The 22,620-nt window shown below is 42.0% G+C and overlaps 1 protein-coding gene across 2 annotated transcripts in view; it reads left to right on the top strand.

Moving 5' to 3' along the window:
• Positions 1-22,620, top strand: part of FNDC3B (fibronectin type III domain containing 3B) — a 467,960-nt gene that overhangs the window by 51,652 nt on the left and 393,688 nt on the right. The window lies entirely within an intron of this gene.

The raw sequence follows: 22,620 nt of genomic DNA, 5'->3' as shown, positions 1-22,620 counted from the left end.
TAAATTTGTGAGTCTGCATTTGTAAACATTATCATCAGTATTGTTATATTCATATTGGTATAAATAGTTTCCATCTCCAATTGGTTTTTGCTGCAGTTCTCTAGTTGCATACGTTTCCAAATATACATATCCGATATAAATTGTGACATGTAAATAGTCCTGAAATTACTTTTTTTTAACTGTGAAATCATTAACCTGTTTTGCAGCAATAACAAAGTCATGCATGTCTCCCTTTCTTCACAGAAATAAAAGGGTTGACATATTTTTCCAGCACTGACCACATATTTAATAGCCTAGGTACTTGGTCATATGATACAACTAAAACAGAAAAATGGAAAAGGTACTGTATATCTATGGTTAAAACTCTGTCTGTCACCTGCAACACAAAGCCACTATGCCTGTCTGCAATCCACATCTGCCTAAAAAATACAAGGCCATCCACAACATCGCCCCCAGCTACATCACCAACCTCATCTGCAGATATCACCCAAATTGTCACCTCCACCCCTCCCAAGACCTCCTGCTCTCTTGATTCCTTGTTACCACCTTCCCTGCTCGCTTCCAGGCCTCTCACATTTGCCCCAGTTTGTCCCATCAGCCCCAACCCTGTCCACCTTTAGGCAATCCCTGAAAACTCACTAATTCAGGGAAGCCTATCCCACACCCACCTAACAACTGTACCCGAGTCCTCTCCATCAGATCATCCCCCACAGCTATTACCTTTAGTACCAACTCCACCTCACTTTAGATTGTAAGCTCCATGAGCAGGGCCCCCTATTCCTTCTCTTTTGAGCTGTATGGTAATTGTACTGTTCCCCTCTACATTGTAAAGCACTGCATAAACTGTTGGCGCTACAGTGCCTACAAGTAGTATTCAACCCCCTGCAGATTTAGCAGGTTTACACATTCGGAATTAACTTGGCATTGTGACATTTGGACTGTAGATCAGCCTGGAAGTATGAAATGCACTGCAGCAAAAAAGAATGTTATTTCTTTGTTTAATTTTTTTTTTAAATAGTGAAAAGTTTATTCAGAGGGTCAATTATTATTCAACCCCTCAATTCAACAGAATTCTGTTTGGTTCCCCTAAAGTATTAAGAAGTAGTTCAGGCACAAAGAACAATGAGCTTCACATGTTTGGATTAATTATCTGTTTTTCCAGCCTTTTCTGACTATTTAAGACCCTCCCCAAACTTGTGAACAGCACTCATACATGGTCAACATGGGAAAGACAAAGGAGCATTCCAAGGCCATCAGAGACAAGATCGTGGAGGGTCACAAGGCTGGCAAGGGGTACAAAACCCTTTCCAAGGAGTTGGGCCTACCTGTCTCCACTGTTGGGAGCATCATCCGGAAGTGGAAGGCTTATGGAACTACTGTTAGCCTTCCACGGGCTGGACAGCCTTTGAAAGTTTCCTCCCGTGCCGAGGCCAGGCTTGTCCGAAGAGTCAAGGCTAACCCAAGGACAACAAGGAAGGAGCTCCGGGAAGATCTCACGGCAGTGGGGACATTGGTTTCAGTCAATACCATAAGTAACGTACTCCACCGCAATGGTCTCCGTTCCAGACGAGCCCGTAAGGGTCATGATTGGACACGGCCGTGATTGGACACGGCCGTCATGTGATCAGGAGGGCCAATCACAGAGCCCTCCTGCCGATCTGAGATGCGCCGTGTCTGGGTGACACGGGCGCATCGGGATCGCGCCGCTGCGCGGGCACACATGCGCGCGCGATCCCGCTCCTTCTGATGGACGTTCCTGAATGTCCTATCAGAAGTAGACGGCTCCCACCCGGCCGTATATGTGCATTGGCCGGGTGGGAAGTGGTTAAATTTGGTGTTATCACTCTCACTCTCTCATACTGGTCACCGGAAATTCAACTAACACATCATAGCAAAGAACTCTCTGAGGATCTGAAAAAAAGTATCAATGCTCTACATAAAGATGGCCTAGGCTATAAGAAGATTGCCAAGACCCTGAAACTGAACTGCAGTATGGTGGACAAGACCATACAGCAGTTTAATGGAACCAGGACAGGTTCCACTCAGAACAGGCCTTGTCATGGTTGACCAAAGAAGTTGAGTGCACGAACTCAACGTCATATCCAGAGGTTGTCTTTAGGAAATAAACGTATGAGTGCTGCCAGCATTGCTGCAGAGGTTGAGGGGGTGGTGGGTTAGCCTGTCAGTGCTCAGATCATATGCCGCACACTGCATCAAATTGGTCTGCATGGCTGTTGTCCCAGAAGGACGCCTCTTCTAAAGATGATGCACAAGAAAGCCTGCAAACAGTTTGCTGAAAACAAGTAGACTAAGGACATAGATTACTGGAGCCATGGCCTGTGGTCTGATGAGACCAATATAAACATATTTGGTGGTGGCAAGCGTGTGTGGTGCAACCAGGTGAGGAGTACAAAGACAAGCGTGTCTTGCCTACAGTCAAGCATGGTGGTGCGAGTATCATGGTCTGGGGCTGCATGAGTGCTGCCGTCACTGGGGAGTTACAGTTCATTGAGGGAACCATGAATGCCAACATGTACTGTGACATACTGAAGCAGAGCATGATCCCCTTCCTTCGGAGACTGGGCCACAGGGGCAGTATTCCAACATGATAACGACCCCAAACACACCTCCAAGATGACCACTGCCTTGCTAAAAAAAGTAAAAAAAAAAAAGGGTAAAGGTGATGGACTGGCCAAGCATGTCTCCAGACCTAAAACCCATCTTCAAACAGAAGGTGAAGTATCGCAAGGTCTCTAACATCCACCATCTCTGTGATGTCATCATGGAGGAGTAGAAGAGGATTCCAGGGGCAACCTGTGAAGCTCCGGTGAACTCCATGCCCAAGAGGGTTAAGCCAGTGCTGGAAAATAATGGTGGCCACACAAAATATTGACACTTTGGGCCCAATTTGGACATTTTCTCTTAGGGGTGTACTCACTTTTGTTTCCAGTAATTTAGACATTAATGGCTGTGTGTTGAGTTATTCTGAGGGGACAGCAAATTTACACTGTTATACAAGCTGCACACTTACTACTTTACATTGTAGCAAACTGTCATTACTTCAGTGTTGTCACATGAAAAGGTGTAATAAAATATTTACAAAAATGTGAGGGGTGTACTCACTTTTGTGAGCTACTGTATATAGCATTTGGCTTTCATTTGTTAGTGTATGGAAGGAAAGAAAATTGCATACTCTATGGCCTGCCAAAACACCCTCTGCCAATCACTATATAGTACTGAACAGTATTGAACTGACAATCACTATATAGTACTGAACAGTACTGAACTTAAAGAGGAAGTAAACCCTGATGGGTTTTACTTCCTCTTTGTTTCCCTGCAAAGGTAAAGCATAATGGGCTACTATGCGTCGCATAGTAGCCCATTATGTGTCACTTACCTGAAACCGAAGCCTGCAACGTCACCGCTGTCCCCTCTTTTCCACGAAGCGTCCATCTTCCTTCCGGGTATCGTGGCTATTTATTTCCCTTTATTTAGAAGCCAAGTTGTAAATTAGGCTTACTAGCCATTTAAACCTGATTTCTTTGTTGGTCCCGGACTACAGTGTTAACACTTGTGTTATAAGATGATTCAGCTGAAGAGTTAATAGAGGCCACTTGCAGGGTGATACAACATAACCCTTAGATCTTTGTCTGCTCTGTCACCCTACTGTGCCTTCATGTGGAAGCAGTCAAGTGCAGAAGAACGGTGTCACATGAAAGCGCTAACATCAGTGTGTGTTAATTACATGAATCTTAGCTGTAAATCAACAAAAGAGGAAGGGAAATACTTGTGGAACTTAGCTGCAAGCAGTTCCATAGTGGGCTTAGTTTTCGAAGATTAATTGTGGAACAGATTCTTTAATTTTTGCATTGGGTTTCATCGGGAACATAAAGCTTTCCTCAAGCTCCAGAATTGCCAATAACTTGCTGCTATAATATGTGTAGAGCCAGATGCTTCTGTGTCATCTTTATGTGCCTAAGTTATAGATTACTGCTGAGGTTTATTGTGATAGTGGAATTTAGGGCTGCCAGGGGTAAAGCCTCTGAAAAGTTAATGATAACTGAACAAAGGTTTATTCATTCGTCTTTCCAATAAAAAGGATTTTCTCCAATTATATGGAGAAATAACTGTTTGTTGTAGAAGGCATCCCAGTGCCATTTTTGAACAATAAATGTTTTTATGTGAAATCTTTAACACGTTCTGTTGGCATAGATGTTGTATTCTGTCACAAAAAAACCCTAAATAAGAATAGCGTGATGAATAATCAATATTATAGTTCAGTGTTAGTGCAGTATTACATATTACGTATAATATGGCCTCACTTACACAGGTAGATTTACTAAAGGCTGTTCATTTTGCCAGTGAATTTACTCCAGAGCTCCAGTTTCCTATGTAAAAATGAAAACTATAGCTGCTGACTTTTAATAAACAGCTACTCACCAGTGCCACGATCCAGGGATGGGCTCACCACCATCCATTTCTCCCTCTTGTTGTCTGTCCCCAGCACCAGCATCTTAACTATAGCACCTGGCTGTGACAGCTTGCAGGTTCACAGCCGGGTTCCCACTGCGCATGCACGAGCCACACTGCACATTGTGAATGGTCCCGCAGTCTCCTGGGACCTGTGACATGTCCCAGAAGACTGGGAGGGGGGGGGAATTCTGCTTCTGATCACCTAGGTGGTGGAAGTGGGAGCAGGTACTTATCAAAATCAAGTACCTGCTCCCCAGGTCCCCAAAAGTGCCATTTCACAAACAGCGGCAGGCAAGGAGGCCTTAAAGCGGAACTTCTCTTTTTGGGTGGAGCTTCGCTTTAATGAATGCTGTGAAATTCTGATGACTTCCATCATCCAATTATGTGCAAGCATTATGCTGTTTTTTTTTTATTCCCCTGTATCTGTTGATTCTTTTTTCTGTTGTCTATGGGACAATGTGCACAACTGCATAAAGATCCATGATGCAGCGATACATTCAGAGTCATAAAATAAAATGCAGTAAGGTACAAACTCTACATACTCATGTATATGCAAATACATATAGACATATACATGTCAATTGAAACACTAGCAGCTAGAAGTGGATAAAGAAGAACTCTATGTATGTATACATACATTTACACGCCTGTATGAGTGTATACGCAAGGTCTTTACAGAACATAAATCAGCCTCTTCCCGCCAGATCCTGCATATAAACATCAGTAAATTATTATGTCCTTGTGCAAGAGGCCTTTTACTGATCACAGTGTCTGGAAGTGCTTGGCGTGTGTCTGTATCTCCTAACAACTCTCTTTTGGCAGCTAAGTACAAGAGTATTTGGTTCTGTTACCTTTTGTTTTTACTAAAGGTACCCATACAAAATAGCTGTAATTCTGGAGCTTTTAGGGCATGATTTAAGAACGTGTGGCACACAAGTGATTACAATAAGTTATGTTGTATAGAAACTGCACAGCATCTGAGCACCACACACCAAAAATGCTATACAAATATTTTTTAAAATTCAAAGTAAACTCCATATCTCAATGCTTTATTTTGCTGAGAAATCATTTTGAAAAACACCCCCTGGCATTTCTGGCAGTGCCCATCTTGAGTAAGGGCAAATGATTCTTGTAGCATTTACTTCCTGGAATCCTTCTGCCCTTGGCTTAGGCATGGGCTGAGCTGAGAGCCCTTGTAGTGTCATAGTTTGCTGCCTATCACAGAATGCTACGGAAGTGACGTTGCCGCCAGAAATTTAGCACTGCGCATGCGAGATGCGTTCCAAACACTTGCGCCATGCGTTCCAAATGATTTGCGACAATGCAGACCAGTGAAACCGTCAGATAATGTCAGAGAAGTGAGGGGAGGTAATCCCCTCCCTGAGCCACAGTTATCTGTTCTCTCTCCGCCGCTCTCTGCTCTGTCTAAAGTTAATGTCACGATTACCTCCCCTCACTCCCGTGACATTATCTGACGGTTTCACTGAACTACATTGTCAGAAATACTCTGGAACGCATGGTGCAAGCATTTGGAACGCATCGCGCATGCGCAGTGAAAAATTTCTGGCGGCAACGTCACTTCCGTTGCATTCTGTGATAGGCAGCAAAATATGACACTACACCCTCCCTCCCCTCCTGAAGACTCCTGTGATGTATGACATCATTTGCCTAGGCATGGAAACCAGGAAGTAACTGAAGGAATGAAAAAAAAAGTTTAAAAGGAGATATGAGATCCTTTGCTATGGATTTACTAATGCTCGCAGCATAATGATTAGAATTAGTTCATGTTGATTGAGAGAGTGAATTTCCACTTTAATGTTCCATTCTGCAGGTTATTTATTAATAGCCCAGAGATAAATTAGCATTAGCCTATGGAGGTGAACAAACCTCCAAAAACATATAAATATATATTTTTTCCAAATTCTTTATTTATACAGGGTACAAAAAGTAACCATCCAATCCCATCACAGTCTGGACAGCTAACAAGTAGTCAAAATAGATAAGTGCATTAAGGATACAAAAGTGCAAATCAAATACTATATGAAGATAACTAGTACCAACATGCAAGTAGAAGTAAGACTACTAATATGTGCTCAAGGTCGAGTACCCAGGTTTTTATTAGATTAGACAGGAAAGATAAGGGGACCAAGAAGAGAGGGAGGAAGCAGAAAGGTGAGAGAAGGGAAAAGAAAAGATGGACCAATGGAGGGGGGGGGGGATAAAAAGGGGAGGGAATAACAGACCATCTCACTGGCCAAAGCCACACGTTTAACCACTTGCCGACCGCCTTGCGCCGATATACGTCGGCAGAAGGGCTCGTACAGGCAAACTAACGTACCTGTACATTGCCCTTAAAGAGGCGGCGGCGTATGCGTGCCCGCGGCAAGCTCCGTGAGTCGGGTTGCCGGTCCTGTGGACTCGATCGCTGCGGGGATACCCACGATTGTGTCACAGAGAGGAAGAATGGGGAGATGTAAACATGTAAACAAGCATCTCCCCGTTCTGCTTAGTGATAGTTTCACTGATCTCTGCTCCCTGTGATCGGGAGCAGAGATCAGTGGTATGTCACACATAGCCACGGCCCCCCCACAGTTAGAAACACTCCCCAGGACACACTTAACCCCTACACTGCCCCCTAGGGGTTAACCCCTTCACTGCCAGTGTCATTTACACAGGAATCAGTGCATTTGTATAGCACTGATTGATGTATAAATGACAATGGTCCCAAAAATTTGTCAAAAATGTCCGATGTGTTCGCCATAATGTCACAGTCATGATAAAAATCATTGATCACCGCCATTACTAGTAAAAAAAAAATTACACAAATGCCATAAAACTATCCCCTATTTTGTAAACGCTATAACTTTTGCGCAAACCAATCAATAAACGCCTATTGCAATTTTTTTTAACAAAAATATGTAGAAGAATACGTATCGGCCTAAACTGAGGAAAAACTATTTTTTGATAGATTTTTGGGGGATATTTATTATAGCAAAATTTTAAAAACAATGTGTTTTTTTCAAAATTGTCTCTCTTTTTTTATAGCTCAAAAAAAACCAAAAAACACAGGGGTGATCAAATACCACCAAAACAAAGCTCTGTTTGTGGTCAAAAAAAGGACGTCAATTTTGTTTGGGAACCACGCAATTGTCAGTTAAAGCAATGCAGTGCCGAATCGCAAAATGTGCTCTGGTCAGGAAGGGGGTAAATTCTTCCAGGGCTGAAGTGGTTAAGTTGGTTGAGTGGCCCTATCAAGTAGAGATCTGCCCTCGTCGGAATATATAAACATATTCCAGAGAAGTCCGTTTTTTTGTAACGTTCGTGTTTGTTTTGCGAAGATAGGACTAGGTCTTCCATTTTATTAATGTCTTCAACTTTTCTAAGCCACATTTGGATAGAGGTGGGGGGGGGGGGGCAGATTCTTTCCATCGAAGAGCGATACAGAACTTGGCAGCATTAAGCAAATTACGCATTACCGACTTTTTGTACATTGTAGCAGGAATGACAGAGCAATGAAGTAGGAAAAATGCAGGGTCCTCTGGCAAAGGGTAGTCTGTAAACTGTTGCGTAAGTCTGCGCACTTCCTTCCAGACGTTCTCCAGGCTTGGGCAACCCCAAAAGATGGGTTTCAACGTCCCTCTCTCCCTCCGGCTCCTCCAACAGCGGTCTGATGCTTCTGGAAAGAAGCGGTTCAGGACGGATGGAGTGTGCTACCATCTCGTAAGCAATATATAATTGTATTCTTGAATGCGCGTGCACCCAAAAGATGAATGAATACAAATCTTTATGGATATCTAGCTTATTAGAATTCAGTCTCTCTAAATAAAAAAAATTTCACCAGCATTGTTTAGGGAAACACGAGTTATTAATGTCTATTTTCTGTAGGTTTGGCCAAGTAAACACAAAACAAAAGTTTCTATTTAGCAATTTTGTAATTGGAAAAAAAATGACAAGATAAAGCATTTTTTAATTAAAAGGAGAATTTTTTTTTCATAACATGGGCTAGCACAAAGGGATTATAATAAAAATAATGATACATAGGAACAGTTTAAAATTTTCACAATATTTAATTATTTTGGCATTTAAATAAATGGGCACGGTGTTATCCAAGGGGTAACCTGATAATAACTTCAATTTAAATGAAATATGAGCCAACCTGGCTAAAAATTTGTTAAATAAAATTACCTAGTGGCCATCCAGACAATGCTGAATGACTACTCCCCCACTGAACAACACCATGACTTCTCAGAAATAGGGATGGTGGGTGGGAGTTGCGGCCCGGCGGCTAGTGACTGACTGCCCTCAGCTCCTATTCTCTGCTCCCTCTGCGTGGGCTTTACATCCGCCCATTCTGTCCAATCCACTGCCTGATACTGCTGGCCAATACCATGGCTGTTGCTGCCCAGGGATCCCGCTGCAACAAATGACAACCTATAAATACAGAAAGCAGGGAGAAGAGATCTGCAGACCCCCTTTGAGCTATCCCATGTTTGCCCCACATACTGCTATGACCTTTCTTTCGATGAGAGCAGAGGACCTAAGCAGGTCCACTAAAATTCAAAGATACATTTTTGTATCCAAATTGGTGTCATTAGTGCATTGAGAGAAGTCAGCTTTTAGGGAACAAGATGCTCCTTCATGTGGATGAAAAACATATATAAGAGAAATCTAATAAATTCAATTAAAAAACTTCAGACAGCATAGGCCTTCTTGTGTGACATCTGTGCCCGTTCAGGATCTCCAGTAATATAGCTGTTATGTATTAATGTAAAGACGCTATGCTTATTATTCTAGATCAACAGCTTCCATAATAGCATAACCTGGATATTTTAATGTATATCCATGGATTCAAAACAAGTATGAGTGAAAGCTGAAGGCCATTTATTATCCAATATGGAATTTTTATATGATGTGGCATTATACTATGTGGTCATTGTCATCATTTAAAGTGGAGAAAAGTCTAACTAAACCTATTTTTAAATCCCTCATACCCACCCTGCCTACCTTGTATAAAAGAGATCGGTGTACTCATTTTTAGTCCACTCTGGTCATGTGGTCCTACAACTCCAGATCCCCTGTGTAAGGGAGCACTCAACAACGGCTGTCACTCATAGGCTCCCATGGCCCATCCGTTGTCGGTGCTCCCTCCTCTCCCCTGCAGAAGCTGCTCACTGAGCTGGAACTCAAGATCACATGACCGTAACTGAATTAAAAATAGGTAAGTACACAAATCTTTTTCATATAGGTTTGGCAGAAGCGGGGGGCTTTAATTTGTCTCATGAAAAACCCTTAGTTCTACATTATTTGAATAGAATGCAGGGGGATTGTAATCTCCAATGATTTGTATGGCTGTCTTTATCGATGTTGGGATTGAGGTTCAGAGGCAAAGAAGGTGATGGAAAATATGCACAATGGCAACAGAGATAGCATTAAAGAAGTTTCTAATAGCGTGCAGAATTTAGGTGCATTCCTGTGCCAGTGCTGGATATTCCCCTTATTTCTCATCTTGCTGTTACAAAGACAAGAGTTTTCAGGAATCCTCATTGGAGTCACAGACACCAACAGCCTGGCAGAAGTTTCCACTCTTTCAACTCTATATAAAACAGATTAAGTTTTGTCTGGAGTTTGTTTTGTCTTTGGGTGGGAATCTGAAGCACCCGTTTTTTGTTTGTTTTGTTTATTTTGAATATGTTACTTAAAGCATGCCTTGCATGAAAAAATTACATTATAACAATATAATGTACATAGCCCCCTTTCTAGGGATATATCCTTATCTTCTTAGCATCGTACATATGAAAGCTCTCTGTTTCCCATGCCATGCACAGAGCAGAGCTTCCTCATACAAAGTGAAGGGAGCATGTCTCCTCTCGGGATTATTTACATACTGTTCAGTGGGCAGCCTCTGCTGTTTCTAGGTAGTGCTGGGTGATAGAAATCATTACTTTGCACGCTGCTAAGACTAACGACCTGGTTACGAGTAACAAACACGGCCTTGTTTACACTTGCGTTTGGGGGTCAAGTAAAAACACATGGATGATCCTTGTTTTTACTAGCCCTCAACCACTCCCCCTTATGCTGCAGTCACAATGCTCTGCATCATGGTGTGACAAAAATGTTGTGTGACAAAAATCCACAATGTTGTGCTTGGCAGCTAAATTGGTCCGTGTCACAGCTGCATGCATTGCAGTGGTGCAGGTTTTTAGGGGTCAAACCAGGCAGCAAGGAGGCAACAAAAAGCCTCCTCACAGCTTGCCATACCCCCTTCTGAGCGCACCACTAGTATAAACATGCTCTAACAATGGTAGTGAAGTCTGTTTGTAAAGGAAACCCATTTTGAAAGAAAGCTGCCATTGCTGCCATCTCCTTCTTAAAATGTTACGTTTCTGGCTGTCATGGTGATTGAATGGCTTTGATACTTTTAGTAACTCATGCAGAACAAGCAAACATATTAAGAGTTCCAACTTCACTTGCTAAATGCTCATTTTGACTGAAAGATTAGCATGACTACCAGACAGCTAGCATTTTCAGAAGGAAGGTAGCACTGGCAGTGTCTATATTTCTTTAAGCTAAGGTCTCCTTTAAATCCACAGTTCATAAGTAAAGGCTATGTATAATTTCAGTTCAGGCATCCAGATGCTATAAAAATAAATGCAATTCCTATATGAGGAACAGGACATATTCAGACGGAAGCCACAAAGGCCTCAGGAATGCCTAGGCATTTCTCTGGACTTTGTGGCTCTAAACATTTTAGCAGCTCAGTCGTTGCTGTTCTCTTGCTGAAAACACTTATAGGTAGGAGCCTAGGTAAGACAGGTAAGGCAGCACTTGATTAATGGGGTCCAGGTATGCAGCTCCTGATTAGGGGGGGCCAAGTCAGGCAGCCCCCAATTAGTGGGAGCTCAAGTCAGGCAGCCCCTATTTAGTGGGGGGTCAAGTCAGGAAGCCCATATTTAGTGGTGGCTCAAGTCAGGCAGCCCATATTTAGTGGGGGCTCAAGTCAAACAGCCCCTATTTAGTGGGGGCTCAAGTCAGGCAGCCCCTATTTAGTGGGGGCTCAAGTCAGGCAGCCCCTATTTAGTGGGGGCTCATGTCAGCCAGCCACTATTTAGTGGAGGCCCATGTCAGGCAGCCACTGATTAGTGAAGGCCCAAGTCAGGCAGCCCCTGATTCGTTGGCACCCGAGTAAGGCAGCCCCTGGTTATTGGGGCCAAGGTAAGGCAGCCTCTAATTAGTGGGGTCCCGGTTGAAGCAACCCTTGTTACTGGCCTATATTGACCTGCAACTTTGTCTACTACCAGGCAGCTGTGTGCTGCATCAGATAGGCAGCTTAACTGTTCAGCTTTATTTGTTAAAGTGACCACTGCTGACCAATAGGCTGTAAACTGAACTGTGTGCCTTGGATGTAAAGCTCTTTAAAACAAAATTGATATTCATGATGGGTTTTGATCTATTATGTCAACGTTAAAGGAGAAGTCCAGCGTGAGCTTTTTAGGCTGGGCTTCACCTCTGGGTTACAGGAGTACAATTTGTTTTGCACTCCTGTGACCCGTTTTCAGCGGAGAGCGGTCTGAACTCCGCTCTCCTCTAACATCACTGCAATCAGTCGAGGCACTGTGTCATCCCAACTTCCGAAGTCTGGATCCGCCAGCTACCTTGACTGATGGCTGTCTCAGCTAGCTGCAGAGACAGCCGCTCCCCGCCCCTCCACAGCTCATCGTTCCAATGAGCGTGGAGGAACAGAGCTGGAGAGATGCTGACTGACAGTCAGCAGCTCTCCGCTTGGGAAAGAGTGAGAACTGAGCCATCAGCAATGTTTGGCGGCTCAGTTTTCAGTGCAGAGACTCTGGGGGACAGCTGCAGCATTGGTCTGATGCTCCATCCACCAAGGTAGGTATGAATAAAAAAAAAGCAAAAAAAAAACCCCCATAATTCTCTTTTAAAGAAACCTGGGAAAGGTGGGGGAGGGTTGGGGGCTGTCGTTACTGAGCTGTCTTTCTGAAAATGTCATGCTGACCCTCAGAGTCCCAGAGCAAATATATCCTGTTTTCTAATTTCCTGATCTGCATTCTTGTTCTGGGTCACTGACTGATAAATCATTAAAGGGAATCTGTCCCTTTGCAGCAGTCCTTTTCAGAGACACTGTCACCGTGCTCATGCAGGACACGGTGACAGTGTCCCTCGCAAGGCTGGATCTAGCTTGTCTGATCTAGCGGTGCAGTAAAAAAAGTCAAGGGGCATACAGTCAACACACTGTCATTTTATCCTCTTCAGCTATCTATCCTTGTTTTTCTGACTATCCAGCTTCCCCCACTGACATTGGCTGTCTGTGAGTGTTTCCTATACACTTTTTGTACTTCTGTACCATGTGTAATAACCCAGAAATAAGGCCTGATGTTACTACTGGGTGGTGCAGAGGCAGTGCAGGAATGAACAAAGAATGCTAGTTCTCTATGTGTCTGCAAAAAAATGCGCATGCGGTAGGACAGCATTTCAGCACCCTATAAAAATATGCAAAATCTTGAGATACCCCAGTTCTGGACTGTTTATTGTAAGGCTGCAGCTAACGATTATTTTCATAATCAGTTAGTTGGCTAATTATTGTTTTGATTAATCAGATAATAACCTTAAAAAAGTGGGGTGTATAATTTAGTTAAAATGTAAAGTTTAAAAAAAAGGAAATTTATTCTTAAATATCTCTATGCAGTGGTACATAAAATACCAACTATATGGCTAGGGAACAAAATCTTTTTTCTACTCTGAGAATAACAGACAGAAGAGATATACTGTACTGTATATACTATTAGAGGTTGAATTTGGTAAATATCTTCAGACTTTTATTAAAAAAAAAAAAAAAAAATCCTATAGATCCAACTTCTGGTGCGACCTCTGTTCAAATGAATGTACTCCCATAGGGAACCATTGATTTCGAATAGAGACAGAGAAACGCGGCTGAAAACCAGCGCGGAGTAACGTGCATTGAATTCAATGCAAAATGCAGATACAAACGTGTTTTTAACGCTGCTTTTTTCCTTTACAGGCCGTTGTTTAATGCGTCTGTGGGCATGTATTCTAAGGGGTTCATTTATACTGTGAAACAACGGTAATAATATATATTACTTATATCATATATAATAATAAATACACCCATAAGTAGGAAATATGGGAATTTTAACTAGGAGGACTTGAAGCTATATGAAGGGTGGAAGGGAGATATAAATCTTTTATATTAAAGTATTACTAAACGCTGAGACTTTTTTTAATGGATATGATCATTTTAAATATAATGCACAATACTGTTAAACTTTTACTTTAAATGTAATTGTAATGCTTTCTATTACCTCCAGTCTATCAGCCTCCACCTTCTCTGGGTTTAGATGCTGATCTTCCCTGCACACAGTCTTAAAAGTTTTTTTTTTAAAACAACAAGCATGTTATACTTACCTGCTCTGTGCAATGGTTTTGCACAGAACGGCCCTGATTCTACTCTTCTGGGGTCCCCCACTGACGCTTCTGGCTCATTCTGTCAAGAGTGCCCCAATAGCAAACTGCAAAGTATAGTATAGAGTGTCCCTCAAGCAAGATAAAACAACTTCCAAGATAAAGCACTTCCTGCCCAGGACTACATGTCCCATGAGGCATTGCTCCTCACACATTCACATACACAAGTTCTCAGGCACTTACTGACATGTATGGCTGGTGTACTGAGCTATATGTGTGCTGCACTGTATTTCCTGATATGTAAACAAATAATGCATTCTTTATGCAGGCCAACTAATCGGTTGGCCGATTAAACGATTAAGAAAATAGTTGACAACTATTTTCATAATCGATTAGTTGTCGATTAATTAATTCGTTGTTTCGTCCCTAGTTTATTGGGTGTACAGCAGAATCCACCCATCATTTCAGAGTTGGCCTCCTTCACATCCATTGCATCATAGTGGCCTCCTTGAAATCTGAGTTGCCCCTTCCCATTGGAGTCTCCCCTATCACAATGAAGTTCCCCCATTATAACAGACTCCCCCGTCTCAACAGAGTGTTTCCTCCATTTTAGAAAAGTGTCCTCCCATTACAACAGAGTCTCCCCATCATAGCAGAATACTCCTATTACAACAGAGCTCACTCATCCCCTTCTCAACAGAGTCCCAACCAATGTCACTGGTCTTGGGAGGGGCACCCCTGAAATCTGGATCGGCAAAGCCCATCATAGTACCCCCATAGACTCACATATCTTTGCTAGCTTACATTTCCTTGCTCCTCTACACCTAGTGAGAATACCTGGTACTTTCAGGCATGGAGGAGCATGTGACCTGTAATGCCCCGTACACACGAGAGGGATTAAGTCTGACAGACCTCCAAAGGAGTTCCGCCGGAGTTCCGCCGGAGTTCCGACGGAGTTCTGGCGGACTTTTCGACCGAACGGACTTGACCACACACCATCACACCAAACTCCGACGGAGTCGAACGTGATGACGTACGACTGGATTCGACGTAGGAAGTTCCTAGACAGTAGCCAATAGCTGCCCTAGCGTCGGTTTTAGTCCGTCGGAGTAGCACACACACGAGCGGATTTTTCAAAGGGGACCGGGTCCGGCGGAGTTCCGTCGGGAAAATTTAAAGCATGCTTCATTTCTAAAGTCCGTCAGACTTTAGCTTCGCTAAAGTCCGTTGCAGCCCACACACGATCGGATAGTCCGCCGGACTCAGTCCGTCGGAGTTTGGATGTCGAAAAGTCCGCTCGTGTGTACGGGGCATTACCCTGCGATTGTTCTGAGGCCTAGCAGCCAATTGCTAGCCCCAAACACTGCACAGGACAGGGGGAGTAATGTTACCAATGCCCTGGATGTAGACAAAGTCAGTCTTTGTGCCAGCTGCCGTGAGCAAGGAGCTGAGAGGGAATCCAGTTAAGGTAAAATTATCTATCTATCTATATCTATATCTATATCTATATATATATATATATATATATATATATATATATATATTTATATATATATTTATATATATATTTATATATATATCTGTCTATCTACCTATCTATATCTATCTATATATATATATCTATCTATCTATATATATCTATATCTATATATATATATATATATATATATATATATATATATATATATATATATATATATATATATATATATATGCATTATCAGTACCAAAAATCAAAGGGTTATTTAAAGTAGAAATATTAATATTAGTAGAAATCTTAATTCTTAGTGCAACTTAGTCTTCCAGCAAAGAATTGTTGATCCTGCCAGTGAAGTCCAGCTTCTTGTGATGGTGTGGCAATGATGCTTGCACTACAGTGAGGTGAAAAAATGTTACATTGTCACTACTGATTCACAACCCAGTAACATGTCATTCAACACTTGGCCACACCTATTCCAGCCCACTGCTTTTTAGAATGACAGCGCTGCTTCTACTGCTAAAGCCCTCCTACCGTGAGCTGCAGTGTCTGGGAGGGAGAACACGTGAGACAGAAATGAAGGAAGAATTTGGCTGATTCAAGGGAGATAAAGGTTTTTTTTACTAAATGATTTCTATGGTCACAACATTTTCACTTTCATTTTATGACATCAGCGTTGTAATAATACAAACAGTTATATTTGACATTCTAATATAAGATTACTTGAAAAATCTCCTTTCATGTTGCGAGTGCTGCCTGCCTACAGGTCATCTCTTTCCACAATTTTCTGGATTCCCTGCATGCTTTACAGGTTCTCCTCTGCCGTTTACTTCCAATTTATCAAGGACTACATTTCCCATAGTACCTTGCTGCTGATTCCTGTGCTAACTCCTCATTTTAGCACCGTTGTAATCAAGAAGGCAGGCTCTTAAATGTGTGAGCATGGTGAATAAGTGTCACAGAATTTCAGGTAGTATATGTGTGGTGATCTTTACAAAGGAAGTTTACAAACTTAAAGATGGTTAAGACTCAGTAGGTGTCTCAAACTAGCGGCCTTCCAGTTGTTGCACAACTACAGGTCCCATCATGCCTCTGCCTGTGGGAGTCATGCTTGTAACTGTCAGCCTTCAAACGCCTCATGGGACTCGTAGTTTCACAACAGCTGGGGGGCCGCCCGTTTGAGACCCATGGACTTTAGAGTAATAGGAGTAAGCTAGAAATAATTTAAATACAATGTGGTCATGAATATATGACTTAACTCAACCATAGATTCACTTTAAAGTGCTACTAAACCACCAGAAAAAAAATGGGTTCCCTGCAGGTCTAAGCCGTAATGTGCTAGTATGCACCGCATTCTAGTACATTATGACACACTTACCTGTACACGGAGCCCTCCAGTGCAGTGCTGTCATGGCTCCCCTGGCGCTTCCATCTTCACCTGGTCTTCCTTCAATCTGAATGGCCGGGGCCGCAGTGACATCAATACCGCACATGCCTGGCGGAGCGCTGGCCTCTGGCATGGCTCTATGCATTTAACGGCATTCTGTGTGCCTTGACTGTAGAGCGTCGCTGCGCATGTGCGGGTGATGTCATCGGCTGTTGTCGATGTGAATATCTCCTAAACTGTGCATGAGTTATTGCTCTGCCCTCCTATATGTAATTATGTATTATTATTATAATAAATATTCATGCATCTGTAATGCATACATGTAACTAGTGTTAGCATGTTGTATTATCTATGACATGTTTGTAGTAAATATTTCAATCTGTGTGGATAAAGTCTAGTCTGTATAATAGGCAGTGGTTGTACAAATCCTGTCACGTATGTTTCAGAGGTTATTCTGCACATTCCTTGATTTCATTCCACCTAAACTAACTCCTGTGTGCCTGGGGCAGGAGAAGAGTACCACTTCTCCCTGGAATCCACTCCTTTCCTCGTCCCTCTGTCACATCACCACCATCTGTGGAAGAGACGCAATGAACCTTGCCATTATTTTTGTACTTAATGTTGCATATATCTTATTAAAATTAATACTTAGTGGAGGAATGTTGCCTGTGCTAGCCTCATAGGTCACCTATTTTTAAAAGGCTTAAAGAACACAAATTTATGCTGTAGCATCTAAAACAAAGTGATGTGCTCATGCATTTTATTTAGATACATACCATATTTTTAAATGTCCCCAAGGCTTTTATCATTTGAATTCCTTGCACGGTTCCCTATCTACAACTGTTTGATTTTGGTATTATGTGAGCATGGCTAAACATGAAAAAAAGTTTATAGTTTTTTTTTTTTGTATTCCCCTGCATGTACTACTTCTCCCCTGAGGCTGATGTGAGCTGCAGTGTGCATATCTGGCAGCCTCAGTCAGTTGGGAACAAATTACTACAAATTTCAAGTTGAGTTATCTTCACTGATCCTTGATTTTGATAAAGAATCTCACATTTGTAATATTGTGTATGTGGCACTGTAACTATTAGGATGTATTTGTGGTATTTTTTTTTAACAATATGTGAGTTCTCTGTGTCACCCAGCTCCCTCTTGCCATTTTTGACATGCCAGAGATGAATATATTTGGATGGTATAAATGGGGAAGTCATATAAGCAGATTTCAGGATATGCAGATTGTCAAATAAATAATATATTCTATTTGAAAATGCCTGTTTTGAGACCCAGAAAAAACAGTTGGCCTTTTAAACTATGGGGCCAAAGAATGGAACATGGGACTGTAAATCCCTCTTAAAATTTGCATTAAATATCTTATGGATTCCCTTTCATCTTTAAAGTGATTGTATACTCTATTTTTTTATAATAACAAACGTGTCATACTTACCTGCTTTGTGCAATGGTTTTGCACAGGGCAGCCTAGCACTTAACCCGTGGGTGGTTCAGTGGATATAAAGTTGGCTAAAGGTTAGATACCAGAGTGTGGTTGTAAATGGGATTCATTCGGAACAGAGACTAGTCACTAGTTAGTGGTGCACCACAGGGCTCTCTACTTTGTAAGTGACAAAACGAAAGGTTTGTTGGGCAAGGTACAGTAATACCTTGGATTACGAGCATAATTCGTTCCAGAAGCAGGCTTGTAATCCAAAGCACTCTTATATCAAAGCAAGTTTCCCCATAGGAAAATAATGGAAACTCAGATAATCCGCTCCACAGCCACTGCTGGTCTATGCAGTACTGTATGTGGCCAGAGGTGCGGCGGCACTGGTGTATACAGTACCACATGTGGTCACAGATGCGGGGGTGCCTGTGACGCTCGGAGACACTCGAAAGTGTTTCTGAGTGTCTCTAATCATCTTCAAGTTCTCCACAAAGTGCTGGGAGCCACCAGCACCCCCGGACCTCTTGCCAAATACTGAAATGCACACACCAGCAGCTTAAATACTGCTCGTCTTGCGAGACAACACTCACAAATTGAGTCAGGATTAAAAAAAAAAAATAGATTGTATTGTGAAACGCTCGTAAACCGCGTTACTTGCAATTTGAGGTTCCACTGTATGCATTTTTGCTGATGACACAAAGGTGTGTAATAGAGTTGATATCCCTGGAGGTGTCTGTAACATGGAACATGATTTGGCATTTCTCTAAGTCCTTGTACACATGGTCGGACATTCTGACGGAAAATGTCCGATTGGACTGTGTTGTCGGATAATCCGACCATGTGTGGGCTCCATCGGACTGTTTCCGTCGGAATATCCGACGGACAACGTTTTAGAGCTGGGCTATAAAACTTTCCGACTACATGATCCGATCGGACTTTGTCCGATTGTGTGTAGAGAATTCTGATCGGACAAAGTGCCATGCATGCTCAGATCAAATTCCTAGACTAAAGCTATTGGCTACTAGCCTGAACGTAGTCCCGTCCTAAGGAAATAACGTCATCACGTTACGAACGATCGGATTTTCTGCCAACTTTGTCCGACCGTGTGTATGCAACACAAGTTTTGGACAAAATCCGTCGGACAAAATCCGACGGATTTTGTTGTCGGAATGTCCGACCATGTGTACAAGGGCTAAGAGTGGTCAAAGCAGTGGAAACTGCAATTCAATGTAAAATAATGCACCTAGGGAAAAATAATCTCTTGAGAGAGTACAACTTTGGGGGTACAGTGTTTGTCAGCACTACAGAGGAAAAAGAATTGGGGGTGCTTATTTCCGATAATTGCAAAATGCGCAAGCAGTGTGACCAGGCATTTTTTATATATATTTTTTTTATATATTTTATATATATATATATATATTTTTTATATATATATATAAAAATTCAGCCAGCTCCTTGTGCGGTTTTGTTCTTGACTTACACCCACAGGATTTTCATGATGAAGCATAAATGGCAGAGACCTTGAGCCAAATGCTGTACCATTACAATGAGTGAACATCTGCAGCAAGTTCAAAGCTTTCTAGGGACATGTTTGTTTTCATAGACTTTTATCCACCAGGATACATTCTCTATTTACGTATTGCTCAGCACTCCCGTGTAGCGCTATGTGAGATGCAACAATTCTACAACAGAGTATATATGTTAGAAGACATTGTTTATTTAGTCATTTGATAAAAATGGAGACATTGTGACATCACGGCACTCATGTCTCTAAAGTCTAAATATAATTCTGAGAATTTCACATCTGCAGTTTGTATTAGATGTATTATATATTTAACAGAACCTGTGCATGCGGTACAAAACATTCTGCTCCTTGGGTTACTCAATCAAAGACACCACTCCACCCCACATCCTCACGTCCTCACTCCCTTTAAGTTTTATTTGACTTAACCAAGATTAGGCCACGTATGAGGAGAAAAAAGCTCCTCCAGTCAGACTATGTCTTAAAGTGGACCTTATAGCAGCATTAAAATTGTGCAGGAAGAAATTTTTTTACTTGTCAAAGTATACTGCAATAGTATCATCTCTCGAAAAAGCTGTGCATTTTATCATTGAAAAGTAGTCTACAAGGCAGATACCGACCCTAAGTATTGCCTGACCAAAGATGGACCCATGCTTCTGGAGAGAAAAGTAGATAAAGGTGTTGTCAAGTAGAGTATTCTAAGCTGGCCATACACTTAGTGGAGTAAGCCTTAGGCAGAGCATACATTGACTGAAATTCAGCCGGTCTGGCCAAGTTGCGATCCATGTGTGGACTTCCTATGCTTGACAGAAGTCAGTTTAATGGACTACTGTTGAAAAGACATGTTGGAAAATTTTCCTCTGAACAGTAGATGTTGCTGTTAGAATACAGGGGTTGATTTACTAAAACTGGATACTGCAAAATCTGCTGCAGCTTTGCATAGTAACCAATCAGCTTCTAGATTTTTTTTAAATCAAAGGTTAATTCACCAAGTTGAAGTTAGAAGCTGATTGGTTGATATGCACAGCTGCACCAGATTTTGCACTCTCCAGTTTTAGTAATCAACCCCACAGCTTCAGAGGATCCCTCTATTCACCTTGTTTGTGTGGATGGAGATATGTGTCAACGGGCTAAACAAAAAAAAAAACAGTATGGCCAGCTTTACACTTGCATATTATTTGTGCATTCCAGTAGAGAATTCTATCGCATGAAGACCTTAACTGCCCAAGATAGGTGGTCATCTTATGACCATTTCTTTTAAAGAGGAAGTAAACTCTGATGAGTTTACTTCCTCTTTCATTCCCTGCAAAGGCAAAGCATAATGGACTACTATGCATCGCATAGTAGCCCATTATGTGTGACTTACCTGACACAGGAGCCAGCGAAGTCACCGCTGTCCCCTGTAGTCCGGCTCATCCATCTTCTCGGTGGGGTCTCGCTGCTCCGCCGCTGTCATTCGGTGAAGCCGCGATGACGTCACTTCCGCGCATGGGCACAGGAGCCGACACGCGCGGCATCTTCGTCGTTGACGATGCCGTGCTCAGTATGCCTGCGTGCCGATGTCTATGGCGCATGCGCCGTAGACAGCGGTGCCTGTCTCTCGGTTTCTTGGACTTACAGGTAAGCCTTAATCTAGGCTTACCTGAAGGTCAAAGTGGTTTGTAAGGGTTTACAACCACTTTAATTGTGCACAATCAGATTTTTGCCACTGCAAATCCAAATCTTATAGATTTAGTCCTCTGTGTCATTGGCCAAATGTCTAGAACTGGTCATCTAAGTCTAAGTTTGAGTCTTTTTCTGGCAGGAATGGATAGCTTTAGTTATACCTTAGGTCCCTTTTTATACAATGGATGTCTCTAATTTTGAGGTGCCCATTATAAAATATACAGTATTTCTACAACTATAGGGATGTTGACAACATTGTATGTGTGACATCATTTTTACAGTGAAGGTCAGGACTATAGGACATCCTTTACACTGCCTTGTATGTAGTCCTTGCAGTTCCCATATCAATATGCAGTTTATCTTTCTTACCTTTCCACTCCTAAAGTATACTTTGATTTGAATTTTAATGTAATCAGGGAAGTACACAAACTGCTTAGTTTGATGCTATTTCTGTTTTGTTCCCTGATTGCACTGAAGATGCATGTGTCTGTTTCATAAGTGCATACATTTCAGAGTATGAGCCCCCTGCCAATGTTCATAATATGGCAAATACCACTTACATGCAGTCAAAGCTTAAAACTGTCTTCCAGCCACTGACCATACACCTCGGTTATTTTGGTTTCCAGCCTAGACCAACATAACAGTGTGTGCTGTTGCAAATGCATCCTGCATGGCACATTGCCATTCTAAACAGAATGAGTCCAAGATATTTCCTTCAAAAATATGATCTACTATTCACGTGCTTTAAAGTATATCTGCCCAGAAAAATGTCTCTGGTGCTGTTCAGAATTGGGACAACTGTCATACTTATATATGATTGTGCTGGATTTTTACAATTTGCATACACTCATTGATTTGTTTATGACTTTAATAATTGAGCCAATATGTCTTATTTATATACTCATTCCATTTGTTTTTTAACCATCTAAGGATTTGGAACTTAAAGTGCAGGTGAACTTAAAGTGCAGTGAAGGTGAAACTTCTGCTCATTTGTTCCCCCCCCCCCTCCGGTGCTACAATTGTCACCTTTCGGGGGGGGGGGGGTTGCATACCCGTCTTTGACAGGTATCCTGTTCCCTCTGGATTCACACCTATGCATTTTTAGTGTTTTTTGCATTTTTGCAGATATGCACTACAGTCCATTTATCATGGTTTCCTATGGAACACGTTCTGTAGTGCAAATCTGCAAAATGCAAAAAACACAAAAAATGCATAGGTGT

The sequence above is a fragment of the Lithobates pipiens genome, unplaced genomic scaffold (genome assembly GCF_037356315.1).
Source record: "Lithobates pipiens isolate NorthernLeopardFrog02 unplaced genomic scaffold, aLitPip1_a1.2 Scaffold_18, whole genome shotgun sequence".
In the NCBI taxonomy this organism is placed as follows: domain Eukaryota; kingdom Metazoa; phylum Chordata; class Amphibia; order Anura; family Ranidae; genus Lithobates; species Lithobates pipiens.
Note: the sequence above shows the minus strand (reverse complement) of the source record. Positions and strands in the feature narration are given on the sequence as shown.